General features: G+C 40.0%; 1 long non-coding RNA gene across 2 annotated transcripts in view; it reads left to right on the top strand.

Moving 5' to 3' along the window:
• LOC118500733 overlaps positions 1 to 27201 on the top strand; it is a 66575-nt gene that overhangs the window by 4159 nt on the left and 35215 nt on the right. For both annotated transcript variants that reach the window (XR_004903310.1, XR_004903309.1), the window contains exon 2: positions 549 to 707. This is a non-coding gene — a long non-coding RNA (uncharacterized LOC118500733). The remainder of the gene's footprint in view (positions 1 to 548; positions 708 to 27201) is intronic.

Genomic DNA, 27201 nt, shown 5'->3' with positions numbered 1-27201 from the left:
TATTAACTTTCTTTTTTAAAAAAGATTTTATTTATTTATTCCTAGGGGAAGGGAAGGAGAAAGAGAGGGAGAGAAACACCAGTGTGTAATTGCCTCTCTTGAGCCCCCTGCCAGGGACCTGACTCACAACCCAGGCATGTGCCCTGACTGGGAATCAACTGGCTATCCATTGGTTCATAGGTTGACTGGTACTCAATCCACTGAGCCACATCAGCCAGGGCTATATTAACTTTCTTATGTACAGAATACATAAAATAACTTCTTTTTTTCCTGACACACTCTGACTGATACAAGATTCTAAAAGCTTCCAGAAAGAAAAGAGTAGATTGTATACAAAGAATGAGAAATCAGCAAGGCATTCAACATATCAACTGCAATATTGTAAGCTAGAAGAAAATGGAACAAAGCCATCATAATTCTGAGGGAAATAAATTTCCAAGCCAATATTCTATATCCAGCTAAATTATTAATCAATAATGAGGGTAAAATAAAGACATTTTTAGACATGGAAAGTTTATAAAATTTTACCTTTTGTCCTCTTTTCTCAGGATGCTACTAAAAGATATGCAACATTAAAATTAAGAAATGAAGGAGAAAAACTGAGAAACTGATATGGAATCCGAGAAACAAGGAAGACAACACAAGAGAGGAATGAAGAGAATTTACAGGATGATTGTGGACAATTGTACATTAGACTTGAAGAACAGGTAAGCCAGGTTGAACCAAAGGATAAAAACCTATAGGAGATGTGGCCAGGGAGAAAATAAGTAAGATCAATGGATTACCTGGTGACTTTGACTACATTGAAAGGAATTCTTCTGCTCTACCAGAGCATTTAGGAAGAATTAATAATGGTATACAGAAAATGAAGCAACTGAACAAGTGGACCAATTACTAACTTCTGGAAGAAACCAATGTTGTACAAGGTGAAATATAATTGTACTGTACTATAAAGGTCATCAATAAAAACTATTCAGTTATAAATAGTATATTGTTATAATAATATAAATATTAAACATCAATTTAACTAAGAATATGCTACAACTATACTGGGAAAAGCGTTCATGTTGTGGGTGTGGTGAGGGTCTGTTTTATAAGAGTCCTGAATTTTTATGTTTCATCAGAGGGGATAAGTATATAATATTTAAAATAATCAAGGAAGAAGTAGAAACTAAAGAATATTATTTAAAAATTTGGAGATCACTATCAGAAGAAACAGCTAAGAGTTGAAAGGACTGCCTCTGAGAAACAAGAATAGAGTTGGGAGAAATATAGGGCAGGGAACTGCTATTTTTTTCCTACAGTACCTAGAGTACTACTTGACTTTTTAAAATAGATATATTTATTACTCTAATAAAAATAAAAATAAAAATTTAACATCAGAGAAAAGAGTAAGAAAAATGAACACTCAACATCCTAATAAAAAAATGGGTAAGGCCATTAGCATGCAATTCACAAAATACAAAGAATCAACTGCCCTGAAAAAAATGCTTATTTTTCACTTAAACATCACTAAAATGGAAATATGCACATTGGTAATATATTTTCTTATTAGAACATAAAAAAGCTTTACTACTGTGCACATTTTCCTTGTTTAATAAGCTGGAAGTGTAATAACCCTTGCTTTGATTAATTTATTTCAAGGATACAATAAGGTAATGCATGAGAACTCTAAACTCTTATATGACTACAAAGGAATGAAAGATAAGAAAGCTACATCCATGTTGCAGATATAACTAAAAAGATAATGCTAATTTTCTCATTTTACAAAGCATTCTTTTATTTAAATAAGTAGATAATTCCAATTGTAAAAATATTTCCCCATGACTTAATGTGGGAGTATAAGTGAAAAGAAATTTTTTATGTTTCCTGATTTGGCCCTGTGCAAAAACGTTTGCTTTCCCTTAATCTACATAATTACACTGGTGTAAAGGGACTTGGGGAGCATGATTTTATAATATACACATCTTTATCAGATGTTTGAAAGGTGTCGGGCCATGTTTAGGGTAGCTACATACCCTGGTTTGTCTGAAACAGTCCCTGATTATGCCTCTTTTCTGGGAGTATTTATTAATTACACCCACTTATATTCTCAAAGTGTTCTGATTTAGATGATAAATTATATGGTCACAGTTATAATCCCCTACAGTGCAGGTATTAATTATGCTAAAAACACAACAAAATGCTTCAGATACCATATGGGAAAAAGGCAAGTTTGTTATATGGTATGTATTTTAAGACATTGAACCATTTATTTAACTTATTTATCTATTTATTTTAGAAAGAAAGAGACAGACAGACAGACATTGATTTGTTTACTACTTATTTATGATTTCACTGGTTGCTTTTTGTATGTGCCCTGACCAGGACTCAAACCTGCGACTTTGGCATAGTGGAATGATGCTCTGACTGAGCTACCCACGCAGGGCTTAAATTATATTCTTGACAACATGAAAGAGTTTAATATGTGTGTGGCTAATGCAATTAGAATGAGTTTTGGGTTTTTTTTCTCTCTCACAGGACAATCTAAATCTCCTTAAACAGTTGTACAAATTCTTTTTTTAAAATATAATTTATTGCTTATGCTATTATAGTTGTCCCATTCCCCCCTTCAGTCCCCTCCACCTTGCACACTCTTTCCTACCCACATTCCCCCCTTTAGTTCATGCCCATATGTCATACTTATAAGTTCTTTAGCTTCTACATTCCCCATACTATTCTTATTCTTCTCTTGTCTATTTCCTATCTACCATCTATGCTACTTATTCTCTGTACCTTTCTCCCTTCTCTCCCCCTCCCACTCCCCTATTGATAACCCTCCATGTGATCTCCATGTCTGTGGTTCTGTTCCTGCTTGCTTAGTTTGTTTTTGTTTTTGTTTAAGGTGTGGTTGTTAATAATTGTGAGTTTGCTGTCATTTTACTGTACATATTTTTAATCTTCTTTTTCTTAGATAAGCCCCTTTAACATTTCATATAATCAGGGCTTGGTGATGATGAACTCCTTTAACTTGACCTTATCTGAGAAGCATTTTATCTGCCCTTCCATTCTAAATGAAAGCTTTGCTAGATAGAGCAATGGATTTGGTCCTTGCCTTTCATGACTTGGAATACTTCTTTCCAGCCCCTTCTTGCCTATAAGGTCTCTTTTGAGAAATCAGCTGACAGTCTGATGGGAACTCCTTTGTAGGTAACTGTCTCCTTTTCTCTTGCTGCTTCTAGGATTCTCTCTTTCATTTTTATCTTGGGCAGTGTAATTATGATGTGCCTTGGTGTGTTCCTCCCTGGGTCCAACTTCTTTGGGACTCTCTGAGCTTCCTGGACTTCCTGGAAATCTATTTCCTTTACTAGATTGGGAAAATTCTCCTTTATTATTTTTTCAAATAAGTTTTCCACTTGTTGCTCTTCCTCTTCCCCTTCTGGTACCCCTATAATTCAGATGTTGGAACATTTAATGATGTCCTGGAGGTTCCTAAGCCTCTCCTCATTTTTTTGAATTCTTGTTTCCTCATTCTTTTCTCGTTGGATGTTTCTTTCTTCTGGTCCACACCATTGATTTGAGTCCCAGTTTCCTTCCCATCACTATTGGTTCCCTGTACATTTTTCTTTATTTCACCTAGTGTAGCCTTCATTTTTTCATCTAATTTGTGACCAAATTCAACCAATTCTGTGAGTATCCTAATTACCAGTGCTTTGAACTATGCATCTGATAGGTTGGCTATCTCTTGGTTGCTAAGTTGTATTTTTTCTGGAGCTTTGATCTGTTTTTTTGTTTGGGCCATTTTTTTGTCTTGTCACACCTGTTATGTAGTGAGGGGCAGAGCCTAAGGTGTTCACCAGGGCAGGGCAACTCAGTCACTGCATTGTGACGCTGTATATGGGCCAGGGATCTGAGAGGGAACAATAGTGCTTCTTTCACTCTCTGCCAGATTTCAGTCACTTTTGCCGCTTCCCCCAAGCAAACTGGGCCCTTCTGGTGCTGGTTCCCATGTGAGTGGGTTTGTGTACATTCTAGGACCCTATGGGTCTCTCCAACAAACTCTCCTGTAAGGCTGGGAGTCTCTCCCAGCACCTCAACCCCCACAGGTGTTTTCAATTGGTGTTTTGAGGCTTTATTGCCCTGCACTGGAGCCCTGGGTTGTGCGATCTGTCTCGCTCCCTAGTTTTGCCTGGTGTATCTGTATGTAATGTGGGCTCACCTGGTCTGCCAGCTGCCTTGCACACTTTGCGTGTCCATAATCCACAGCCTCACTGGGTCTGCCCACTGCCACCCCACATGTCTAGGGTCTTCCAGCTGCTGCCTTGGGCACCTGGGGTCCACCAGCCACTGATTTTTTTGCCGAGACCCCTCTCTGCTGGCTACCTGACTCCACCCCTCCTACCGGTCTGGATGAATGTGTCTACTCCCTGGTTGTTGGACTTCCATACAATTCAATTTTCTGTCAGTACTCATTGTTTTTTTTGTTTCTACATTTTTGTTGTCTTTATTTTGGTTGTGCCAAGAGGCACAGTGTGTCTACCAATGCCTCCATCTTGGCCAGAAGTCCAGTTGTACAAATTCTTCATAGTGAGATTATATTCTGCAGCATATTGACATGGAGTAAACTGTTTTAATCTGGAAATTACTACAGCCCAATGTTGTAAAGATATCTTGACTGTAAAGGAATGCCAATACAGCTTCTTTGGAGCTTACTATTTTTAGTACAACATTTTCTTGGTGGTGCCACTGATTTTCGGCAGAGTGTACCATATTCTGTAACTGAGCTTTGTAATGATTATTGTGAGGATCTACAGCATTCTTAACTTTTTGTACATCATGAAGGCAAACTTAAATTATGTTTATTATGGCATCTACCTTCCCTATCAGTCAAAATTTCTTGGAATGGCTTTAAATAAAAGTGCACTGGAAATCATAAGCTGAAACTGAGTAATTCCTAGAAAGGGGAAAACAGGGTCATATTTATAGAGAAACAAGTTTAGAGGGAGCCTTTTTCAAAAAAGGGGCAAAATGGAAAGAGCTCCTATGAAAGTATAGGGCATGTTCTAGGGGGATAATCTATGAGGAGAAGCCCTTTGCATAAACATTGCAGTGATTTAGGGAACTGCCCTTGGAAGAGCTTGGTCAGTTTCTGTTGAGACTAAGCCACATACAACAGTGACATTTGCTATTAGGATAAAACAGGTACTGTGGATTCTGAGGTTGGAGAAGCAGGGAATTTCTATGGTAGCTAATGAGCCTCCTAACTGTAAACTACCAACATACTTTTTCTAATGCTGTTAGAGTAACATTACCATCTTCCCTACAGTCACAGCCAGCAAGCTGTATCCACAAACGAATAAGGATACTGAAAAACACAAGAGACAGAATAGAAAATCACCACATGTTTGAGAAAACATGCCACAAAAGAAGAAAGAAATGCAATAAAAAGAAGTAAAACCTAAGGAAACAGTTAATAGCAAGCAGGAAAAGCTTTGAAGTAAGTATAATAATATCTTTAAAGTATTCAAAAGGTCATTTGTGTTTATGAGAAAGAAATAACAAAAATTCTTGGAAATTGAAAGCAGTACCTTCCTCCACCACAACCTTCTGCTGCTGCTTGGGTGCTCACTTGTTGCATATCACCTGGTTTTTGTAATGAAGCAGCTGAGGAGATGCTGGTACACACCATGGCCACCCAAATGCCCCTGGAAGGAGTTAAAAGGCAGAGTGATCTTTTCAAAGTGACATCTCATTGCATTCACCCCCTTATACAAAACTATTCAATGATTTCCTGATACTCTGAAGATAAACAACATTGTTAACCTGGGCTTTATGGTGTTGTGTAATCCAGTCTGTTTCTTCATCTTAGCTTGTTTCCTACTTCTTCTCATCGTGTCTACACCATCCATGACCCCTTTACACTCTGTCTTCGGCCTCTTTGTGTTGTGTCTTCTACATGAAACACTTCCTTCAGACCTCAGATCTGTCATATTTAGGAAAAAACAGTTACCTGACCTCCATATTTGAGTCAAATCTTCCAGTTAGTTACTCCTGCATATGTATTTTTGGAACATTTGTTAAGTTTCACTTTTGCATTTATCTATCTGACTATAAACTCTGGAGGCCAGATATTGGGTCTTCTTTTGTTCATCTTTTATTTTAGCATTCACTAGGGCACCTAGGTATTTGTTGAATGAAGTTAGAAATAACATCCCAAAATTCTTTATGATAAAATACGATAATCTAAATATTCTCAGAATTAAAACATCCCAGGATTTGACATATTCCATAATTTTTAAAAATAGCTTTATTGAAATATAATTCACATACTAAAGTTCATCCATTTAAAGCATACAATTCGATGTTTTTTGTGTATTTACAGAGCTGTGCATATATCATCAGAACCTACTCTTAGATCATTTTTGCCCCCTTCAGAAGAAAACCTATCTCCATTAGCAGTCACTCCCCATTGTTCCCTCCTTGCCCTGATCCTAAGCAACCACTAATGTACATTCCATCTCCATAGGTTTGCCTGTTCTGAATACTTCATATAATCATACATTATATGGTCTTTGGAAAATAGCTTTTTTCACTTAGCATAATGTTTTCAACATTCATGAATACTGTAGCATGTGTCAATATTTCACTACTCTTTCTGGTCAAATAATATTCCATTGTTTGCATTTACTATATTTTCTTTCCTCTGTTAATCAGTTGATAGACATTTCAGTTGTTTTCACTTTGGGGCTATGAACATCTGTGTATAACTTTTTTTGTGTGGCCATGTGTTTCCAGTTCACCTAGGAGCAGAAATGCTAGGTCATATTGTACCTCTATGTTTAACTTTTTTGAGGAACTGTCAAAAACTATTGCATGATTTTACATTCTCACCAGTGATGTGTGAGGTTTCCAATGTCTTCACATTACAGATATTTGTTATTGAATATCATTTTGATTATAGTCATCCTAGTGGTTGTGAAGTGTTATCTTTTGGGTTTTGTTTTTCATTTCCCTAATGACTAAGGATGTTGAGCATCTTTACATGTATTTATAGGCTATTTGTATATCTTCTTTGGAGAAATGCCTATTCAAATTCTATGATGTTTTTAAATTGGAATATTTGCTGTTCTATTCTTGAGTTGTATGAATTCTTTACATATTCTAGGTATAAGTATCTTATCCAATATGTAACTTGCAAACATTTTCTTCCATTCTGTGGGGTGGTTTGTTTTGGGGGATTTGTTTGGTTTTTGTTTTTGTTTTTGTTTTTTTTTGCTTTCTTCATGATAATGTTTGCAGTATAAATTTTTTTTTAATTTTGATGAAGTTCAATTTATCTTTTTTTTTTTCCACTTGTACTTTTGGTGTCATATCTAAGAAACCATTGCCTTATGCAAGGTCTCAAAGGTTTACACCTGTGTTTTCTTCTAACAGTTTTATAGCTTCAGCTTTTATGCTTTAGTCCATGATCTACATTGAATTGTTTCTTGAGACCAGCGTGAAACAAGTGTCTAACTTCATTCTTTCATAAGTGGATATCCAGTGGTTCCATCACTATGTTAAAAAGACTATTCTTTCCCCACTGAATTGCCCTGCTCCCTTCATCAAAAATCAGTTGATCCTGCCCTGGCTGGTGTGGCTCCATTGATTGGAGTGTTGTCCCATAACCAAAAAGTTGCATGTTCTATTCCCCATCTGGGCACATGCCTAGGTGGTGGGTTCCATTGCTGGTCTGGGCAGGTACAACCTTTGTTGTGTACCGGAGACAACCATTCGGTGCTTCTCTCTCACATTGTTTCTCTCTCTCCCTTCCCCTCTCTCTAAAAACAATGAAAAAATATCCTCAGGTGAAGATTAAAAAAATCAATTGATCATAAATTTATGGTTTATTTCAGGTTTATACTTTATAATCAACACTAAGATTGAGACTGAAACAAAAAATAAATCTAATAATAGTACTTAGCCCTTAAGGAGTGAGGTAGGTACTACAGAACTTCTGCTCAAAAAGATTTCCATTTTTCAGCTCCCAGACTACAGCTCAGTGTTCAGCTCCAGTGTAGTTTTCTTTCTACAAGCAATAAATTGGCATTACTTTTCAAAGGTAGCAAAGTGAGCACCAAGAGCTAGATAGAGAAAGTCAGTAGGAGTTATAACACCAAGAAATAAAATAAATAGTTAATAGAAAACTATTACTTACAGGAAATTCTTCTTTGTTCTTTAGTTAATATTGATATGTATATATAAAAGCCAAAGGAAAAGTTTCAAATATTGAAAATTATTTTTTGCAAAGTTGGGACTATATTTGTTATGGGTAGGACATTTGGGAGGGGCCTCTGATGCACACATGTGCAAGGGTAGTGTGTTGCTCTGCTTACTCTGGTCTTGTCTGCCAACACCTTCCCCCACTCCCATCTCTGTTTCTCTCCCCTCTATTGCCCATGAAAGGATATGACTTCTTGCCACCATCAGGGACAAGTCAGCTGTGATAGCAAGCCGCATGCTTACCTGCCTGTCCCTATTTTTCCCTCCCTAGTTTTATAAAATACTATTTTGGAGAAATTCAGAAAATATAGAAAAGTAAAGGATTAATTTGACAAATGCCTATGCTCACACCATTTAGGATTAACAACTCTTAATACTTAGTCATGTTTGTTTTCAGTGTTTTCTATTGTTATTCAAGAAATAAATCTAAAATTAATCATCTCCTTTCTTCATTACCACAGGTCCCAATTACTCCTCTCTTCAAAGATGATTATATCAAGAGTTCAGTAAATGCCTTTCTATTGATGTTTTAATGCATACATAGGTCTATATATATCATTTTCTGTGGAATTTTTAAATATATAAAGTATTTTCATATACATAATATTCAGCATCTGCTTCCTTGTATATATCCTGTCTACATTTATTGTGGCCACTTAAGTTTAGACTTATCTTTGCCATCTTGTTTTGTTCTTTTTATTTATAATTTCCTCTATACTTTTTTCTTTTCCTAATTTTTACATTTTCATTGGATTGATTTAGTTTGTTGTTGTTGTTTAAATTTTCCCACCACCACTTGAAAGGACAAAGCCTGTGCCATTTACTACTGTGGCAACATTTGCCGAGCAGGCCTGTGCCCTTGTTAAACATGACTGCCTTTTACTCTTCTGAGTTTCTGTCCCCAGGACTGGAAATTACGGGAAAGCAAGAACAAAACTAACCGCTCCCTGCAGCCACAGGCAGAAGAAAACATTGCATCAAACTGCAGCCTCTTTCAATGCCTCAACAGCCCAGGGGCCACACAGCAGCAAACCCTCACCCTTTTCTAATCCAATTATAATCCACTAAAAACTCAAGCCCCCACCCCTCAAAGTTGCCAAATATCTCCACACCTAGCCCTTTCCCTCTCTTGGGAAAGTAAAATAAAAACTTTACTCTGCATTTTCTTCTCTTTGAGAATTCTTTCATAGTCTATGTCACCAACCATCCTAACACCTCTGATTTAAACTTAAGCGCCTTATTTCTAAGAGTTAGCATTAAAGTAACCATGCATATGCTTAAAGTTACTTTTTTCTAACATCTAGATTTAGCCATTATCTATGTCTCTATCAAAATAGGATCCCAAGGGCACTTTTATTTTACTTTATTATCCATGGAGCTCCCCCTAAAAACTTCTCTTTGGGGAATATTAATTCTAATTTAAAAACTGCTATCAAATTGATAGGGGATTAAGAGTTGAATTTTTAGTTTAAGTAATAGGTAATAAGCTTAGTAATCAATGTCTGTAAAAGCTTTTGTTCCAGGAACTGAAAGTATGACCCACCCTGACTCCAGGAAACCAGAAGTAGTTCCACCTTTGTTCCCCCAAGGACTGCAAGTAATTCAAGATGATGTCTGAGTCATTGTACTCCAGAGTGAGATGACCACTGCCAAGGACACAGCTAAAGATCACCACCTGGGGCACAGCCTTAAGATCAGGCCCAGGGCAAGAATGCTCAAGTTGTTGTTTTTTAATCCAATTGACTTTTCCCTGAATTCCAAACCCCTCACCTACACTTTGTTCTCCTTATAAAAAGGGCCATTTTAAAATGGAATTTAAGAAGGTCTGTTAGCATATGAACCTGCCATTTTCTCAGATAGCTGGCCATCTGAATAAAGTGCCCACGAAGATTCAGTCGCTATCGTTGATTATTGGGTTTGGTAATGACAGGCAGCCTGAATTCCGGTATCTTTTCCAGTTTCAAACTGGGGAAATGCAGGGGAAGGGGCAAGCAAAGGAACGTGAATAGAGGACCCAGGGGCGCAGACAATGCGGGGGAGGGCTGACTGTGGGAGTGGGGGGACGGGGTAGGGTGAGCAAAGGGGAGAAAAGTGGGGCAATTGTAACTGAATGAAAATAAAAGAAAAGCTGCAATCAGTATTATTTAGATAATACCACATTTTACTAAGCTTTTAAATTCATCACAGATTTTTGTATGTCATTGTTGTCCCCTGGATTAATTGTTCTTCACGCTGGAGTACACCTTTCAGAGAAGGTATTGTCCACATAAGTGTCAGCATAAGAAACGTCCAAACCTGTAAGAATTTTAAGGAGTTTATTGGAGCTAAACTGCCAACAATTGCTGTGAAGCAAAGTCTCAGTGGATTGTGAAAATGCTCTGGAAAATGGCAGAGCATTTGATTACCACTTATTTTTACCACTTATTTCATACATCAGAATCAAAGGGGAAGATGTGGGGGTGGTGACATGAAATTCATAATGATAGATTGAGGAGGCAGGAGAAAGCAAATTGAGGAAATCTCTGGGATTGGGTAAAAAGTAAAACAAATAGACACATAGTTCTTTTCCATAGGTGGGTATAGGATAGTTAACAGTCAACAATTTAAATGATAATAACAATGAGGGGATTTTGTGGTCTCTGGCAGGCTGGTTGTGCTTTGAGGGGTTGGCCGTAGGGGAGAGGAAAGGGAATTTACTTGCATAGTCCAAAGGTTATGTTAGGTGCAAAGATAACAGACATGCCCAGTTAAGGGAATGATTGACCCTTATTAGGAAAAACACCAGAGTAGGACAAGACTATGGGCCACGAATTGCCTTTAGTTAGTTTTAATTTCAGACCATCCTAAGTGGTTTCTTTAGGTCCCTGAGTTTGTAAGGCTGCCACATAGCCATCCCCTGAGACTGTCAGGTTTAGTAGGTCGCCCCTTTTTTGACCACAAAGAAATGTCCAAACCTCTAAAGAATTTTTATGAGTTTGAGCCAAACTGATGACAATTGCCAGGAAGCAAAATCTCAATGGATCAAGAAAATGTTCCAGACAATGGCAGTTTTGCAGCTTTTTTTTCTACATTAGAAACAGGAGGAGAGATAGGGGGTTACAAAACTTAAGGGGGTGGGAGAAAAACAAAGAGGAGAAATTGCAAATTGGATAAAGAGGAAAATAGAGAGACACATACTTCATTTACATTGCTGGGCACAGGAGAGTTAACAAGGAACACTTACAGCACATTGAGATGGTATGAAGGGAACCAGATAGCAAGGAATGAGGGATTCTGTTGTCTCTGGCTCTGGTGCAGCGGGTTGTGCCCTGAGGGTCTGACAAAGATTGCTCTGACATTTCAAAGGTCTGTTATCTTAGATGCAAAAAGGCAATAGATGGGCTCACTTAAGGTAAACACTGACTTTTGTCAAGGAAGCTACATGCCTAGGATGTGACTACCCACCACACCCCGCTTTTTGTTAGGAATTTTTATGTTCAGACCATCCTGTGTGGTTGCTTTCAGGCTCTGAGTTTGTGAGGCAGCCATGCAGGCCTTCCCCGAGCCTGGCAGGTTTAGTGTGTGGCCCCTTTTCCATCCACAGTATGTAGGTGGGAAACTTCCTGAATTCTTGAACACTTAAACATACCTTGATTTTGACCTTAGATTTCACCAATATTTTCCTAACTATAGAATTTTACCTCAAAAGAAGTTGCTGTTTCTTTGAAGCTATTAACATTGTTTTGTTTTAGAGGTTTGAAGCAAGGCAATGTGGAAAGTAGTATTTATTCAGTTGATGCTTACTGAGGGCCTACTATGTGGCAGACATAGTTCTAAGCCCTGGGAATACAGCAATGAACACATGACAGACATGTTCCCTTCTCTCATGGAACTCAAACAGTATGTATTCGATCTGTTGTTTTCAGTCTTTTTTAAAACAATGAAGAGGACGGAAAGGAGTGGAGTGAGGTCAAAAGTCAGTCCTTGAGTCCTGCAATGAAGTTTTCTAATTCAAGTATGAATGAAGGACCTAAGCAACCACATTAGTGCTTTGGAAGCAGGAGACAGCATAGGAAGAACTCTGAGACTGTGCTGCTGTTATTGGCCAGTGTCTAGCATCCTAGTTGCCAGGAAACACCTTTTATCACTTAGGTAGAATGAATAGTAAACCGAGGAAGGGAGGAGGAAGGAGACATGTCTCACATGCTAACTCAGCAGTTCTGAGCCTGGTCTGATAATATTGCCAGGTGTTCCAATATTGCAAGAAATACTATGTTAGCAAGAAAAAAGGGAAGTCCTTGAAACTCTATGTAGCATTTCCACTATCTGGGAAAGAAACCCTTGAAACTGTGCTCTCATCCCAGGGCCTGGAATGTGGGAGAGGGTCCCCGGTGTCCAAAGAAGCAGCCCATTAATAGCTTTGGTTAATTGCCTACCTCTGGTCACCATTTGTTTTATGAGGGAGTCCCTAATGCTTACAGAAAGAGCCCATAAATAACTTTGGGAAGTGCCCCAATTTTAATGAATTGCCTCCTGACATGTATTTGTTTTACAAGAAGATAAAAAAAATGGGATCTGGAACAAGATAAGGATTCGGGCTAACAGAGCCCCACACATACCTAAGTTTGGGTAGTCATGTCCCCCTGAGAAAGCTGGCATTTACCCGTTAATCAATATGTAACTTTTCCTCCTATCCCACCAACTATGTAAGTCCTCAGAACAAGGGACTCGCTCTATCTTGGGGGCTCCGGGTGCTCTTGGTGCTCTTAGCTGTCTGGCCCCCCAGCCTCAGGCCACCCTGGTCTTCAGCGATCTTAACTTTTGTGGCTCTGCTTTGCCCTGAAACTTTGCCTTTCACCCCCAACTCTAGCTAGTCCCATTCTCTGCCATGGGAACGGGCCATTAATAAACTGGTTGCATGCTAATAGATTTGCTGATCTGTAATTCTTTACATGTGTCAGCAAGAACCAGGTCTCTCTCATCAACACTATGAACATTGAAAATGTCAATTTAACTCCAACTTCAAGTGAGCTGTGAGTATGAACCATCCCTTGATAATATTTTTATTTATTTATTTTTGATTAGTAGACATTTTAAAGAAAGTAACTCTTTAGCTGCTGAATTCAGTTCTCACATACGCAAATATGCCTCTATATGTAAAGTTTCTCATGATACATTTCCACTGAGGAACTCAAAACACCTGGAACCCCTCTTGTCCTCCTGATATCTCATCCAAGTAGGCAGGCAGAGGTGGTTTTTCTGTACAACAGATTTGAAAGCTCAGGTTCAGAGCTGCTGAGTGCCCTGCCCATGTCCAGCTCACTGTTGTCCATGATTTCCAGCTACACAGCCAGAAAACAGAGTATGCTGAAAAATCCAAATGACCTAACTTCTTGGCTTCCCCCTTCCTTTGCCAGGAAAGAACAAAGAATCCAGGGGGTAGAATGGGACATTCTGCATTTAAATGGTGAGAGTAGACAGTAGTCAGCAAATTACCAACAAGGTAAAATATATTGTTCCTTCTCCCCTTTTCCCCTTCTTTTTGTAAGACTGGCTACTTGAGTTATGTGTTGTGATAATATTTTTAATAGTTAATGGTCTTGTTTTCCATTAAGTTTTTTCCTTTTCCCTTCTCTCCCATTCTCATTTCCTCTGAGTAAACGGAGTGAGGGGGAACCCCTCAAAGATATATGATGAGACTACAGGCCCCACGGCCCTGCGTGTTACCAGTGACCATCACGAAGGACTCATTATTCCTCAGCCAGCATCCACCTGAGCTCCTCACCCCAGGGCAGCGTGGAAGCCCCATCCTACTTGCAGCTCTCATTGACTTTCTCTGCAGCAGATTCCTCAGTGTTCGCGAAGCAGTTCCTCTAATGGAGGTCCATTAAAACCCCTGAGGCCCACGAATAAGGCACTTTTTCCTGCTGTCACTCTGAGCACAGGGAGGGTGCCGTGTTGGCAGTGGTCTCAGGAGCAGATTTCTGGAAAGCTTGTCACATATAACCTGACATCTACCACTCGTCCCTAGAACTGGCAATGGCTTAGATTCCTAGAGTCGGGGGGACCCTGTTACTCAGTGCGTCGAAGCCCAGATCGGACCAACAGAGGACAGCCCCATCATTTCCCAAACCAAAGGATACCAGCCCCAAATCAAACCTTGGCGTGTGCCTGAACAATTTCCACTCATATTTAACATCACTCTACTTTATAGGCTATAAATTCACCCTCCGAGCTATTGCCTAACTCAGCCTCTGTGTTTGACACTTCGTGTACTCTGCTTCTGCAGCCAAAGTGTCTCCCCTTCCCTGGCCCTCCTGACTATTTCTCCATGTAACTACTGGATGCGCCCCCTTCTCTCTCCCATCCCAACTGCTCCCGATTTAGGCTGCACTGGGGTCCACAACAATGAAGATTAGCATTGGGAATGGAACCAGAGGGCAGTTTCGCTTGAAGGGATACACAGACATCTGACACTTGGACCCGCGGGGCAATGAGCCAGCAGTTGGATTCACCTGGAGGCCATTCTTATGCTCAGTTGCCTGAGGAATAGTTCAGTCTCGAACACTGACTCACAGGCACTGAGTACCATGTCTGGACAGCTTCCTGCCTGCTCCAGTAGAAGGGTTGCTGGAATCTGTCTCAGGATAACATATTTATTATGAAATAAAATGTTTGGCATACTAGTAAATGTAAGACTCAAATAGATTGCCCTAAACATATATTTTAATTTTATTGTGGTAATCTCTACTTGTGCAGTCATGTCTAGGGAACCTGTCCGCGTGGCATGGCAAATGTAGCCCAGCCCCTGATTCGGAAAACCAACAGCAAGTGAGGTCAGCACACAGGACCCACACCCACAGATAGGTTCTCCCGTGGGGAATCAGGCCTGCACTGTACCTATGCTGCTATGAGGCTTACTTTTGCTAAAACTCCCTCACCCTGGGTTGAGGCAGCAAATGTTTACTGCATATCTCTAAAGTAACTTCCTAAAGTCTTTGCTAAACCTCCCAAGTATGGAGTGTAACCAGTCCAACCACTTTTCCCCTTGATCTGCAGCATCCTTCTCTTTGAAGTAATTAGCAACATTTTTTCCTTTGTTATCTATAAAAGGTAATCACCTACAGCGAACCTGTGTGTAGTAAATAAGGACTATCCTCAATGTTGTGTACCCAGAAAAACAATAAAAGCCTGTCCAGGCAGGGGTCCAGGCCCTCTCTCTCACTTGAGAGAGTGGCTGTGCCCTCCCTTTTCTCCACAGGACTTCTGTAGTCCATGTGAATTTGCCACAGCCCCCTCGAGCCAGGGTCCTCATTAGTCATGTGCTGCATAACAACATTTCAGTAAGCAAGGGATCACTATGTAATGGTGGTCCCATAAGATATAACAGAGCTGAAAATTTCCTATCACCTAGTGATGTCATAGCATAATACTTTAATCACATTTGTGGTGATGCTAATGTGAATAATCCTATTGCACTGTCAGTTTTATAAAAGTATAGCACATACAATTATATGCAGTACTAATACTTTATAATGATAATAAATGACTGATACTCATTTGTGCATTTACTGTACTATACTTTTTATTGTTATTTTGTGTATTTACTATACTATACTTTTTATCATTATTGAAGTTTGCTGTAAAACAGTAAACTGTATTATGCTGGTAGTAGCCTCACACATTTAGTTTAGTACATCTATTGATTATGTTATTTTTCTTGCACTTGATTTAATCTCATGCTATTTTGTACAATAATATGGTCTACAGGCTTGTAGCCTAGAAAGCAGTAGGCTCTACCACAGACCCTCAATTGGTAGTAGGCTCTACTCTCTAGGTTTGTATGTGTGCATGCTGTAATGTTCACACAAGGATGAAATCACCTAGCAGCACATTTCTCAGATATATCCCTATTGCTAAGCAGCATGTGACTGTATTTAATAATAGTGACAGAGTCAATAATTATTAAAATTGGCAAGTTATTCTATAGCTTACTAATATATAAAGCACTGGGCAACATAAAGTCTCAAGCAGTAGTTATTTCATATCAAACAAGTGATGTGAAGTTTACAAGTTTTTGGTAAATCTGTGACTCTTAATACTTATGTAAATGAAAATTAAAAATTTTATTGAGATACCACCACACATCTCCATCTTCGTGGGGTGGCCTTCTGTGTTAGAAGTTCTATTAGAGTCAGTGGTGTAGCCTCCTTGATCTCCTGAGCTGTATGCTCTAGGGGTACCCTTTATGCAGTTTATGTGGGCTTTCCTTTTGTATTTGGGTTTTGATTGTTATTGGCTCATTCATTGGTGGGTTATCCTTTCTGCTGGCTGACTGCAAGTCTCAACCCCAACCATGTCTTGCATGCTATTGTACAAGAGCTGACAGAACAAAACAACACAGAAGATAAAACACACACCAGAAAAATTCCCACCCTACAACACCAGCAATGTCAATGGCAAATGAGCAAAGATGAATAAAAGTGGAAAAAGAATAAGAATTTTGTAAGAAAGTAAAAAGGAGTATGAGAGGACTAAAGGAAAGAAAAATGATTTTGAGAGTGTAACAGGAGGACAAATCACAATAGTGTGGAATTGAACCAAGCAGAAAAAAGGGGAAAAAATAAAATTTAAAACATAAAGAAGAAAGAGAAGGAAGAAGTCAAAGAAGTAAGAAAAGGGAAGAGTAAAATATGAGATTTGAAATAAAAAAATAGTGAAAAATTGAAGAAAAACAGCAGTAGCAGCAATATCACTGACAAATGGGCAGATTAATAAAGATGGAAAGAATAAGAATATTATCTGAAAAAAAAAGAATATGAAGTGACTAAAGGGAGGAAATATGATTTTGAGAAGATATAGGGAGGAGAAATAAGAAGAGTAAAGAATAGAAACAAGGCAAAGAAAAGGAAAAATACAATTTAAAATGAAAATAATAAGGGGAAAGAAAAAGACAACATGGAGTAAGAAAAGACAAGTGTAAAACATGAAATTTGAAATGAAAAACTCTTGAGAAAATAGGACAAAATTGAAAAAAAGAAAAATGTTAAAAGCTATGAGAAAGAAAAATTATTGCAAATGGTGAGAAAGAACAAGGGGTAATTCATCTCAGCAGAGTTTCGTGTTTGTCTGCCAGCTTCTCCTGGATATGTCTCTGGTAGTGTCAGATGCTGTTCCTGTTAACTCTAGGTAGCCTGCTCAAGGCTACAAGTGTTCCACAGCCTGTGGCTGTCTCCTTCAGGCATGGATGCATCTGGGATGGACCTTGCTGCTCTGCACTGCTGATTTTTCATCAGCACAAGGGCCAGGGGAGGGTTATCTAATGTCCTAAAGCACTGCCGGTACCACCTCCACCTGACTCTATCTGCATTCCTGCCATTAGTCTTAGACTACCACTCATCCATCTGTTTCTGAGGGGGCTCCTGGTGCAATCAGGAGGATAGGATCCCTGGATCTCCCCTGGGAGGCACTGTTCATACTTCAGGGAAGATGTTGGCTGTGTTCCCCCAACCCTGTCCCACACATCTTGGACTATCCCAGATTATTTCCAATAATGTTTAGTTTCTGATGAGTTATTTCTCTGTTTCATGTGAGGGGCCAATCTGTGTAAAAGGGTCTGCTCTCTCATGCTTAGCACTGATGCAGTTCCATATAAGAGCAAAGATGAGTAGGGCCCTGAATATACCTTGTTGCTCCAATTTTTACTCTCTCTTCCCAGCTTGTTTTAGTGCAATAGGACCTGGGGAACCAGTGTGGCTTATTGGGCTGAGAAAAATTCAGAAGGGCCCTTTTGGAATTTCTCTTACTTTCCCCTGTGGAAATATATCCAGCAAGGGGATCTTGAGCCTGGCAGGACTCTTCTGTGGAGTCTTCCCATTGGATGTGGTGCCTGCAAATTCTGCAGGAAGGTGGTGGGCCTTTCCCTTCTCAGAGATTTGTACTCTGCAGGAGTGTGGGGTTCCTGCCTGGCTGCCAAGAATCTCAGGTGCTCAACTCTTGCCCATCTAACTCTCAGCCCACTGCTTTTGCATGAGACACAGTCCAAACCTCTCTGTTCTCCACAGCCCCTGGTTTGTTTGCTAGCCAAGCTGGGATGGCCCAGTAAACCCCTTGGTGTACAACTTTCTGATCTCCCTGCCCATTTGGATTCCCTGGGAATGGACTCAGAGGTCTAGTGTAGCTTGGTGAGGCTGAGAAAATTCAGAACAGGTCAAAAAGCAATTTTCCCATTCTGCAGGTTTCCTCTCCACAGCCACCTTTGCAGCAGCTGATTAGCTTACACTGGGGGCAGAAGGGTGCGGGGAGGGGGGCACCTGATGCAGACTTGAGACTGGGGAAACTGGTTTTCTTCCCCAATCCCCTGTGTTGCATCAGTCTCTGATCTCTCTGCCTAGCTGGTCTCAGTGGGAAAGAACCCACAGATCCAGTGTGTCTTGGCATGGCTGAAAGAGGTTCAGAATGGGTCTGAGAGAATGGGTGCATGTCTGTGAATAAATGCACAGAATATTGATTTTCGGGTTAAATGCACTTTAGAGAGTAGACATACTGGCCAATATGGAATCTGAATGATGAGGATTGACTATAATGCCAGAGAAGAAGAGACAGAAGCCTGTTGCCAAGTGAAAAAGTTGCTCTTGTATCAATAGGTGCATCATCACTAAAGGATTCTTAGCAAGAGAATGACGTGATGACATGATCTATGTTGTAGAAAAATCTCTTTAAATGTGAAGTGAGGTTTGAAGAGAGGAAGACTGGTGCCCATTTCTTCTATCCCCAGAAAAAGTGCCAGCAGGTTTCTGCCTCTTCAGCAGCTGCTTTAAGTTTAGTAAGTGATTTTTCCTCACTTATGCTGTAGGTGCTTTTCAAACTGCTGCTTTTGCACTGGATCTCAGAGTAAGGGGGTCTGCATATGGGCCCTTTAAAAGTGGGTTCTCCTTACAATTCTGTGGTTCTCTTGGACTTAATCCCCATTGATTTTCAAGACTAGACATTTTGGTTGTCTGTGTTTCTAGTGCCTGACTCCAAGGTTGGTGTAGCTAATGTGACACAGTTCCTTCAATTCTTGAGGGGAAGTTCTGTAATTTTTAAAAATTTTTCTTCCAGTTATGGGACACTGTAGCTGGGGTGGAGTCCCAGGCGAGACAAACTTGCATCTTTTTCCTTTTTTGTTGTGGAGGTACTGTTCTTCCATCTCTCAGGTCCTTTTCAGAGGAAAATTATCCCACATGTAGCTGTAGATTTGTTGTATCATGGAAGGAAGGACATTCACAGTTTTCCTATACCATCATTTGAACTCTCTTCAAAGTTATATTTTTACAGCAAAGTTGGAATGAAACATTATAGCCCATTTAAAAACATATACAAATATATGCATACATATATACACCAATAGAAAAAGCAAGCCACAATTATGAAAGGACAAAGTGGAAAAATATCTCTTTCATGTGAGATTGTTTTGGTTGGTTAATATAGTCAAACAAATTATGACTGATTCCTTTTTTACTTCATATATTGCCATTTGCATTCTGCCCAACTCAGATAAAACTGTATATTATATAAATAGCAGAAAGCTATAACAACTGATATCTTTTTTCCAGTTCATAAAGAAAATCAACTGATGAAATTGTCATAAAGTTAAGCCATTTTATTTATTCAAAGTTTACTTCTGCTTCAGGAATCCAGGAATATACAGTGATTTGTAATTATAGAGGAAACATTACAATACATCAGGCTTTCTCAGGCTCAGCACTATTGAGATTTGAGGCACCTGAATAATTCTTTGTTGTGGGGGCGGGGGGTGGCTCTCCTGTGCATTGTAGGATGTCTAGCTGCATCCCTGGCCTCTACCCACTACGTGCTAATAGCAACCCCCCCCTCCCACCTCGTAATCTGTGACAACGAGAGAGCATCTCCAAACATTGCTGATGTCTCCTTGAGGGCAAAGTCACCCCCACTTGAGAACCACAGCCACAGCAGCATTCCCACTTTCACGTGTCCCGGGACGTGGGTCCCTTCATGGTGGTGAGTCTGTTACAAACTGACATTTCCCAGTAGTTTGGCAGATGCAGCAGCCTCCACCTGCTTGGATGTTCTCCTCCCCGGCCTCCTCCCACCCAGGCAGAAGTAGAGGTGCAGTAGGGGCTGTTTGCAGGCACTTTGGACCATTGGGGTTACAGGCAATTCTTGTCAGCTCATGGCAGACAAGAAATGCAAAGAAAGTGACATTGCAACGGTGGACGAGATCTTAGAGTCAAACTTCCCACACAGTCACAGGAGCCACATTTCAAGGTCTTAGTCACTGCTCATGGCTGGCTGCTGCCATACTGGACAGCACAGCCACAGAAGATTTCTGTCACCACAGGAAGTTCTACAAGGTAGCACTGTCTCAGAAAATATATAGATCACAGGCCTTGTTTTATAGATGAGTAATTAAGTCTCAGAGGATGTATAAAATAACCTAGTTAAAGAGAACCTCTGAGCTCCTGCCAGAACCAACTGGAAATGAGAACAGTGATATTCCACTCCTCTGCTGAACTCTGGTGAACATGTGCCACCTCACACTGTAGGCTCAAACTGGAAATGCCACATGGGGCTTCGGCCACTGTAAGAATGGGGTCAGAGGTAGGGAAACAATTCCAAATGGCTCAGAGGGTGGACCAACTCTAAATATAATTTTAGTTGAGTTCAGGAATCATATATGTGTTGTATGCCTATCATGTACCAGGAACTTAGGTCTGGATAGCATCCCCATCCTAACGGGGTTACAGACTGAAAACCATTCACTTTCAATCCAAGTAGTCATACCAAAGGGAAAAGTAAGTGCAGGGCTGTTTTAGAATATAGGCCAACAGATCAGCAGGTGACTGTCATTTACAAAGAAGTTTATTACACTTCCATATCCTAAGAGAAGGGGTCATGCCACACCATGGCGGGGGCGGGGGGGGGGGGAGGCACACAGGGAAACACCAGAGTTGGTCTGGTGGCAGAGAAAAGGAAGAAACTATGCTAAGAGCCCTTATTATAGTTTCTTTGAGAAGAAATTGGTGAAATAGGGAAAGCAGATTTAGGATTGGCTACATTGAATTATTTCAACAGTTTCTGGGACATAGGGACTATCTGGCATCTATCTAGTTGTCTGGTACCTGGTTCTGGGGAGATTAGGGGAGGTAGATAATGGCCCAAAGTGTGAGAGCCTAATAAAGTGGATGGTTGCAGTGTGGGCTGTGGACTGGTTGGTTTGCATTGGAAAATTATGCTCTTGGAGTAAGTTATTTATTACATCTAGGGATTGGCTAACCTTTGGGAGGGATAGTCCCTTCAGAATCAGCAAGCTTCCAGGTATCAAAGCATCAAAGTACAGAGAATAAAAGACATGATTAACATAGGTGGCTTTGTGATGCTTTGACCTCTTATGGAGACCTTGGTGGAAGCCTGGAGAGGAAGTAGGAGAAGGCACTAGGAAATTAGGAGTTCTTTCTACAAGGGGTCAAGGAGTTGACTGATATGAGGCTCATGCCTCCTGGGGAAAGCAATCATCTCTATTAATTTTAGGATGACACTGATAGTAGTGATTCTACCACATTTCCCTTTAGGTAGGGGAAAATATGGTGTACATTTTAGCAGAGAGCATGGAATATACCAGGACCATGTACTAAGTAGAAAGTAAGCTCAAGAATCATAATGCAATCCTTAGTATCAAAGAAAGAAAGCGATAAATGTCCCATATTCATATTGTCAGCATCTTAGGAGAAGCAGTCCTTGGCCATTGCTGGGTTGAAAATTTTAGTGTTTAGGGTAAAGTCTTCTCGGGCTCAGAGGGCAAAGCTATCTCTGATAATGAGATCTTGGGCTGGGGTGATGTCACTTGAGGTGATGTCATCTCCAGCATCAAGCTCTTGGGCCACAGCTATATCAAGCTCTTGGGCCACAGCTATATCAACTGGGATGTGAGACTAGGGTACCATTTCCAAGTGGATATCGACTTGAGTTGACCTATGTCTTGTTTTTGTGGTTCTTTGTGGTATTATATTGAGACTGATCCACTTACCTTGGGCCTGGGAGTTTAACTTATAAATACATTTTTCTTTCTTTTTTTAAATATATTTTATTGATTATGCTATTACAGTTGTCCCATTTCCCCCCTTAACTCCACTCCACCCTGTACACCCTCTCCCACCCATATCCCCCCCTTTAGTCATGTCCATGTGTCATACTTATAGGTTCTTTAGCTTCTACATTTCCCATACTATTCTTACCCTCCCCCTATATATTTTCAACCTACAGTCTATGCTATTTATTCTCTGTACCTTTTCCCCCTCTCTCCTCCTCCCACTCCCCTGTTGCTAACCCTCCATGTGGTCTCCATTTCTGTGGTTCTGTTCCTGTTCTAGTTGTTTGCTTAGTTTCTTTTGGTTTTGCTTAGCTGTGGTTGTTAATAACTGTGAGTTTGCTGTCCTTTCACTATACTTGTTTTTTCTTTATCTTCTTTTCTTAGATAAGTCCCTTTAACATTTCATAAAATAAGGGCTTGGTGGTGATGAACTCCTTTAACTTGACCTTATCTGAGAAGCACTTGATCTGCCCTTCCACTCTAAATGAAAGCTTTGCTGAATAGAGCAATCTGGGATGTAGGTCCTTGCCTTTCATGACTTGGAATACTTCTTTCCAGCCCCTTCTTGCCTGTAGGGTCTCTTTTGAGAAATCAGCTGATAGTCTGCTGGGAACTCCTTTATAGATTACTGTCCCCTTATCTCTTGCAGCTTCTAGGATTCCCTCCTTCATTTTTACCTTGGTTAATATAATTATGATGTGCCTTGGTGTGTTCCTCCCTGGGTCCAACTTCTTTGGGGTTCTCTAAGCTTCCTGGATTTCCTGGAAGTCTATTTCCTTTGCCAGAATGAGGAAGTTCTCCTTTATTATTTGTTCAAATATGTGCTCAATCTGTTGCTTTTCCTCTTCCCCTTCTGGTACCCCTATAATTCAGATGTTGGAACATTTAAAGATGTCCTGGAGGTTCCTAAGCTTCTCCTCGTTTTTTTGAATTCTTATTTCTTCATTCTTTCCTGTTTGGTTTTTTTTTTTCTTCCTTCTGGTCCACTCTATTGTTTTGAGTTCCAGCTTCCTTCCCTTCACTATTGGTCCTCTGTGCATCTTCTTTCATCTCTTTTATGGTAACCTGCATTTTTTCATGTAATTTGCGCCCAAAATCAACCAATTCTGTGAGCTTCCTGATCACCAGTGTTTTGAACTGTGCATCTGATAGATTGGCTATCTCTTGGTTGCTCAAAAGGATGAGCCCTGGGGCATTGATCTGTTTTTCTGTTTGAGACATATCTTTCTCTCTCTCTCTCTCTCTTTCTTTCTTTTTTTTTTTTTTTTGGTCTGGTCGCTCCCGTTATGGTGAGGGGTGGAGCCTTAGGTATTCACCGGGGCAGGGCACCCCAGTCCTAGATTGTGACATTGTATGTGGGGGCAGGGGTGGGGGTGGGAGGGAACAATGGCAGTAGCTCTGCTCTCCTGGGACCTCAGTCCCTTCCCTGGGATCCTGGTCTGCATACTCTGCCCCAGTCCACAATCACCACCTCACTGGGTCCGCCAGCTGCCGCTGGAGTACTCAGGGTCCACCCACTGCGATCCTGCACACCTCGGATGCCTTACGTGCTCCCAGTTGCCTTATGCACCCACTGCTCTCTGCTCTCTGTGCCACAACCCGTGCTGTGACCTGTGCCTGGTTGCTCCTTTCCACCCCTCCTACCAGTCTGGATGAATGGGTCTACTTCAACTTCTTGGCTGTCCAACTTCCATTCATATAAATTCTCTGTCAGTTCTGGGTGTTATTCTGCCTCTGAATTGTTGTTGTTCTAATCTTGCTTGTGTGTGGAGGTACGGTGCGTCCACCTATGCCTCCATCTTGCTGGTACACTTTTCATTTAAGTGTTTGTGGTGCACAGCTAGCAAAGGTGATATTGGCATCCAAACCAGAGCCCAACTGGAATGATTAAAGCGTCAATCAGAGATGGCTAAAGCTAGAAGTCTCTTGAGACTTCTTTTTTGACCCATATGTTATTTAGAAGTATGTTGTTTAATCTCCATGTTTTGAGATTTTTCCAACAATATTTCTGGTTTTTTTTTTCTGTTCTTCCTACTTTAACTCCACTGTGGTCTGAGCAAAGATTGTATGACTTCTATTATTCTAAATTAAGGTGTGTTATATGGCCCAGAATGTAATATAACTTGTTGAATCTTATCTGTGAGCTTAAGGAGAATGGATACTCTCTTGTTGTTAGATAATGTATTTTATGATATCAATGAGATCCAGTTGATTGAGGTGTTGTTCTGTACATCTGTGTCCTTACTGGTATTCTTCCTCCTGGATTCCTCAATGACTGGTAGAGATGTCGAAATCTCCAGGTATGATAGTGGATTCATCTGTTACTCAGTTCAGTTTTATCAGATTTTGTGACACTTATTTTGATGTTTTATTGTTAGGTTCATGTACAATAAGTACTGTATGTCTTCTTAGAGAACTGTACCTTTTTTACTGTGTGATGCTGCCTTTAACCCAACTTGAGAAATATAGCTTCTTATCTGCACATATAACACTAAGCTAAATGGTGTTGACAATGCAGAAACAGCATAAAATACACTCCTACCTTCATGGGATTTAAACCCTATTTCAAAATATAAAACTAAAAGAAAATAACAGAGAAAGACATTGCCTAATAAAAGGGATTCCAGACATATTCAAAGGAGAAATCACAGAAGGAAAGTGAGATTTTTAATGGCATTTTAACTGTATTTTTTTCCATTGCATTTAGTCTCCTTATACCCCCTTCCCACCCCAATTACCATACTGTTGTCCATGTCCACAAGTTCTTTTTCTTTTTTGTTCAATCCCTTCACCCTGTAACCTCCTCCACCCCTTTGCTGTCATCTTGTTATCTATGAGTCTTTCTCTATCTTGCTTGTTAGTTTAGTTTGTTCATTAGATTCCACATATGAGTGACATCATATATGGTATTTATATTTCTCTGACTGGCTTATTTTACTTAGCATAATGTTCTCCAGGTCCATCCATGCTATTGCAAAGGGTAACATTTTCTTCTTTTTTATGGCCAAGTAGTATTCCATTGTGCAAATGTCTCATAGTTGTTTTATGAGATCTTAATGATAGGATAAGATTTGATAGAGAACACAATGGCCCCTAAACCGTGGCAGGACTAGGAGCACAGTCAGTTCAAAACTATTGGTGGGTTCATTCTAGTTTCACTCATGTTCAACACTTTAAATAATCACTCAAATGTAGAGAGAAACTGAGTTAAGTAGGGCACATGACTTATTTTAAAACTTGGTATGCTATGGTAACTTTAAAATATTGCACCATCAGTCTGCCTCAAATCACAGAATGACCTTCTAACAACTTGTTTCTAAGTTTTTTTGGCAGCCACACATTTCTTTTTTCGTAGAAACATTGTTCATCAGAATGTTTGTAAATCTATAGAAGGCCATACAAGCAGATCAGGCCACAGTGAAACTGAAGCATAACACCCTATTACCCCAGTGCCTATTCACTGTATAGAACGGGACCATTTTGAAAAGGAATGTTCTGACCTTGCAGCTGGGATGGTAGCACTAGAAACTCTCCCCTCCTCTAGCTTCTCAGAGAGGGCACTCCCTCACATCAAGGCTCAAAGAGGCTCAGTTCACCATAGCTGTCTGCACAGCAGAAGTTGGCTGGTGAAGGTTTATAAGATATTGTCTGGGAGCAGTAGTGGGGGACAGAAGAGCTCTTTAGCACCTAACTGGGTCCATCTGCAGTAATTAAACTTCCTTACTGTTGGCATTCAGGTTCACAGAACAAAGCTCTAGGCCTTGGGGCTGCAGTTATAAAGGTGAACACCTTTAAGCAAAATGACTCAGAAGTTGTTTTTACTACAAAAGGATTCCTAACTCAATATATGTCATCTTGAAAGACAACAGAGATACAAGTCACCAAGACACCACAAATACACAGCCATCAGCTATGGTTCAAACTACAAATTAACACTAATAAAAAGATGTAGACTTAATATATTTCAGATGTGTGGTGGACCAGAGGGATCAGTGAAGGAAATGGAGGCAACCTGCTCATTGTCACATGGGAGGTTTTGGGAACAGAGCACAGCCAGAACCTGGGTCTCCTGAACCTCAAGCTGTTAATCTTTCACATGACATTGCCATGTGACAATGGCAAGAGGATAATTCAAGTCTCCTGATGGGTTTTAAAAAAACACAAAACCCTGTCTTTTTATCATTCATTCTCAAAACTCTGCACTGACTACTATTCTTTCAGACCACACCTTTATTCCCTAAAATGTCATTCTCAAATTACTATGTTCACATTGCATTGGAGTTGGGGAGTGGGGTGGAGAGAAAGGGAGACTGTAGCAGTTCCTGCTAATTTTTTTTCTTAATCCTTATTGAAAAAAAGCCAATACAGTAGTCCCTTTTTACCTGCAGGTGATATGTTCCAAGACCTCCACTGGATGCTAGAAACCACCAATAGTACCAAACACTACATATACTATGTTTTTTTCCTATCATAAAGTTTTATTTATAAATTAGACCAGTGAGAGATTAATACTAATTAATAATAAAATAAAACATATAACAACATACTGTTATGAAATTATATGAGTGGCTTTGGGGCCATTATTGAGTGAAATAAGGGCTGCTTGAACACAAACACTGTGACACCTGGACAGTCGATCCAAGTCTGCTACCAAGTGACTTACAGTTGCTGTGTGCAGTGTGGATGCACTGCACAGCACAGAGAGCTGATTCATGTCCAGGGGATGGAGCAGGACAGCACAAAGCTGCATCAACTACTCAGAACAGCACACAGTTTAAAACTTACAGATTGTTCTTTTTGGGTTTTTTAATGTAACATTTTCAGACTGCAGTTGACTGGGGGTAACTGAAAGTGCGGAAAGCAAAGCAACG

This window comes from Phyllostomus discolor, chromosome 5 (genome assembly GCF_004126475.2).
Source record: "Phyllostomus discolor isolate MPI-MPIP mPhyDis1 chromosome 5, mPhyDis1.pri.v3, whole genome shotgun sequence".
NCBI lineage: Eukaryota > Metazoa > Chordata > Mammalia > Chiroptera > Phyllostomidae > Phyllostomus > Phyllostomus discolor.
Note: the sequence above shows the minus strand (reverse complement) of the source record. Positions and strands in the feature narration are given on the sequence as shown.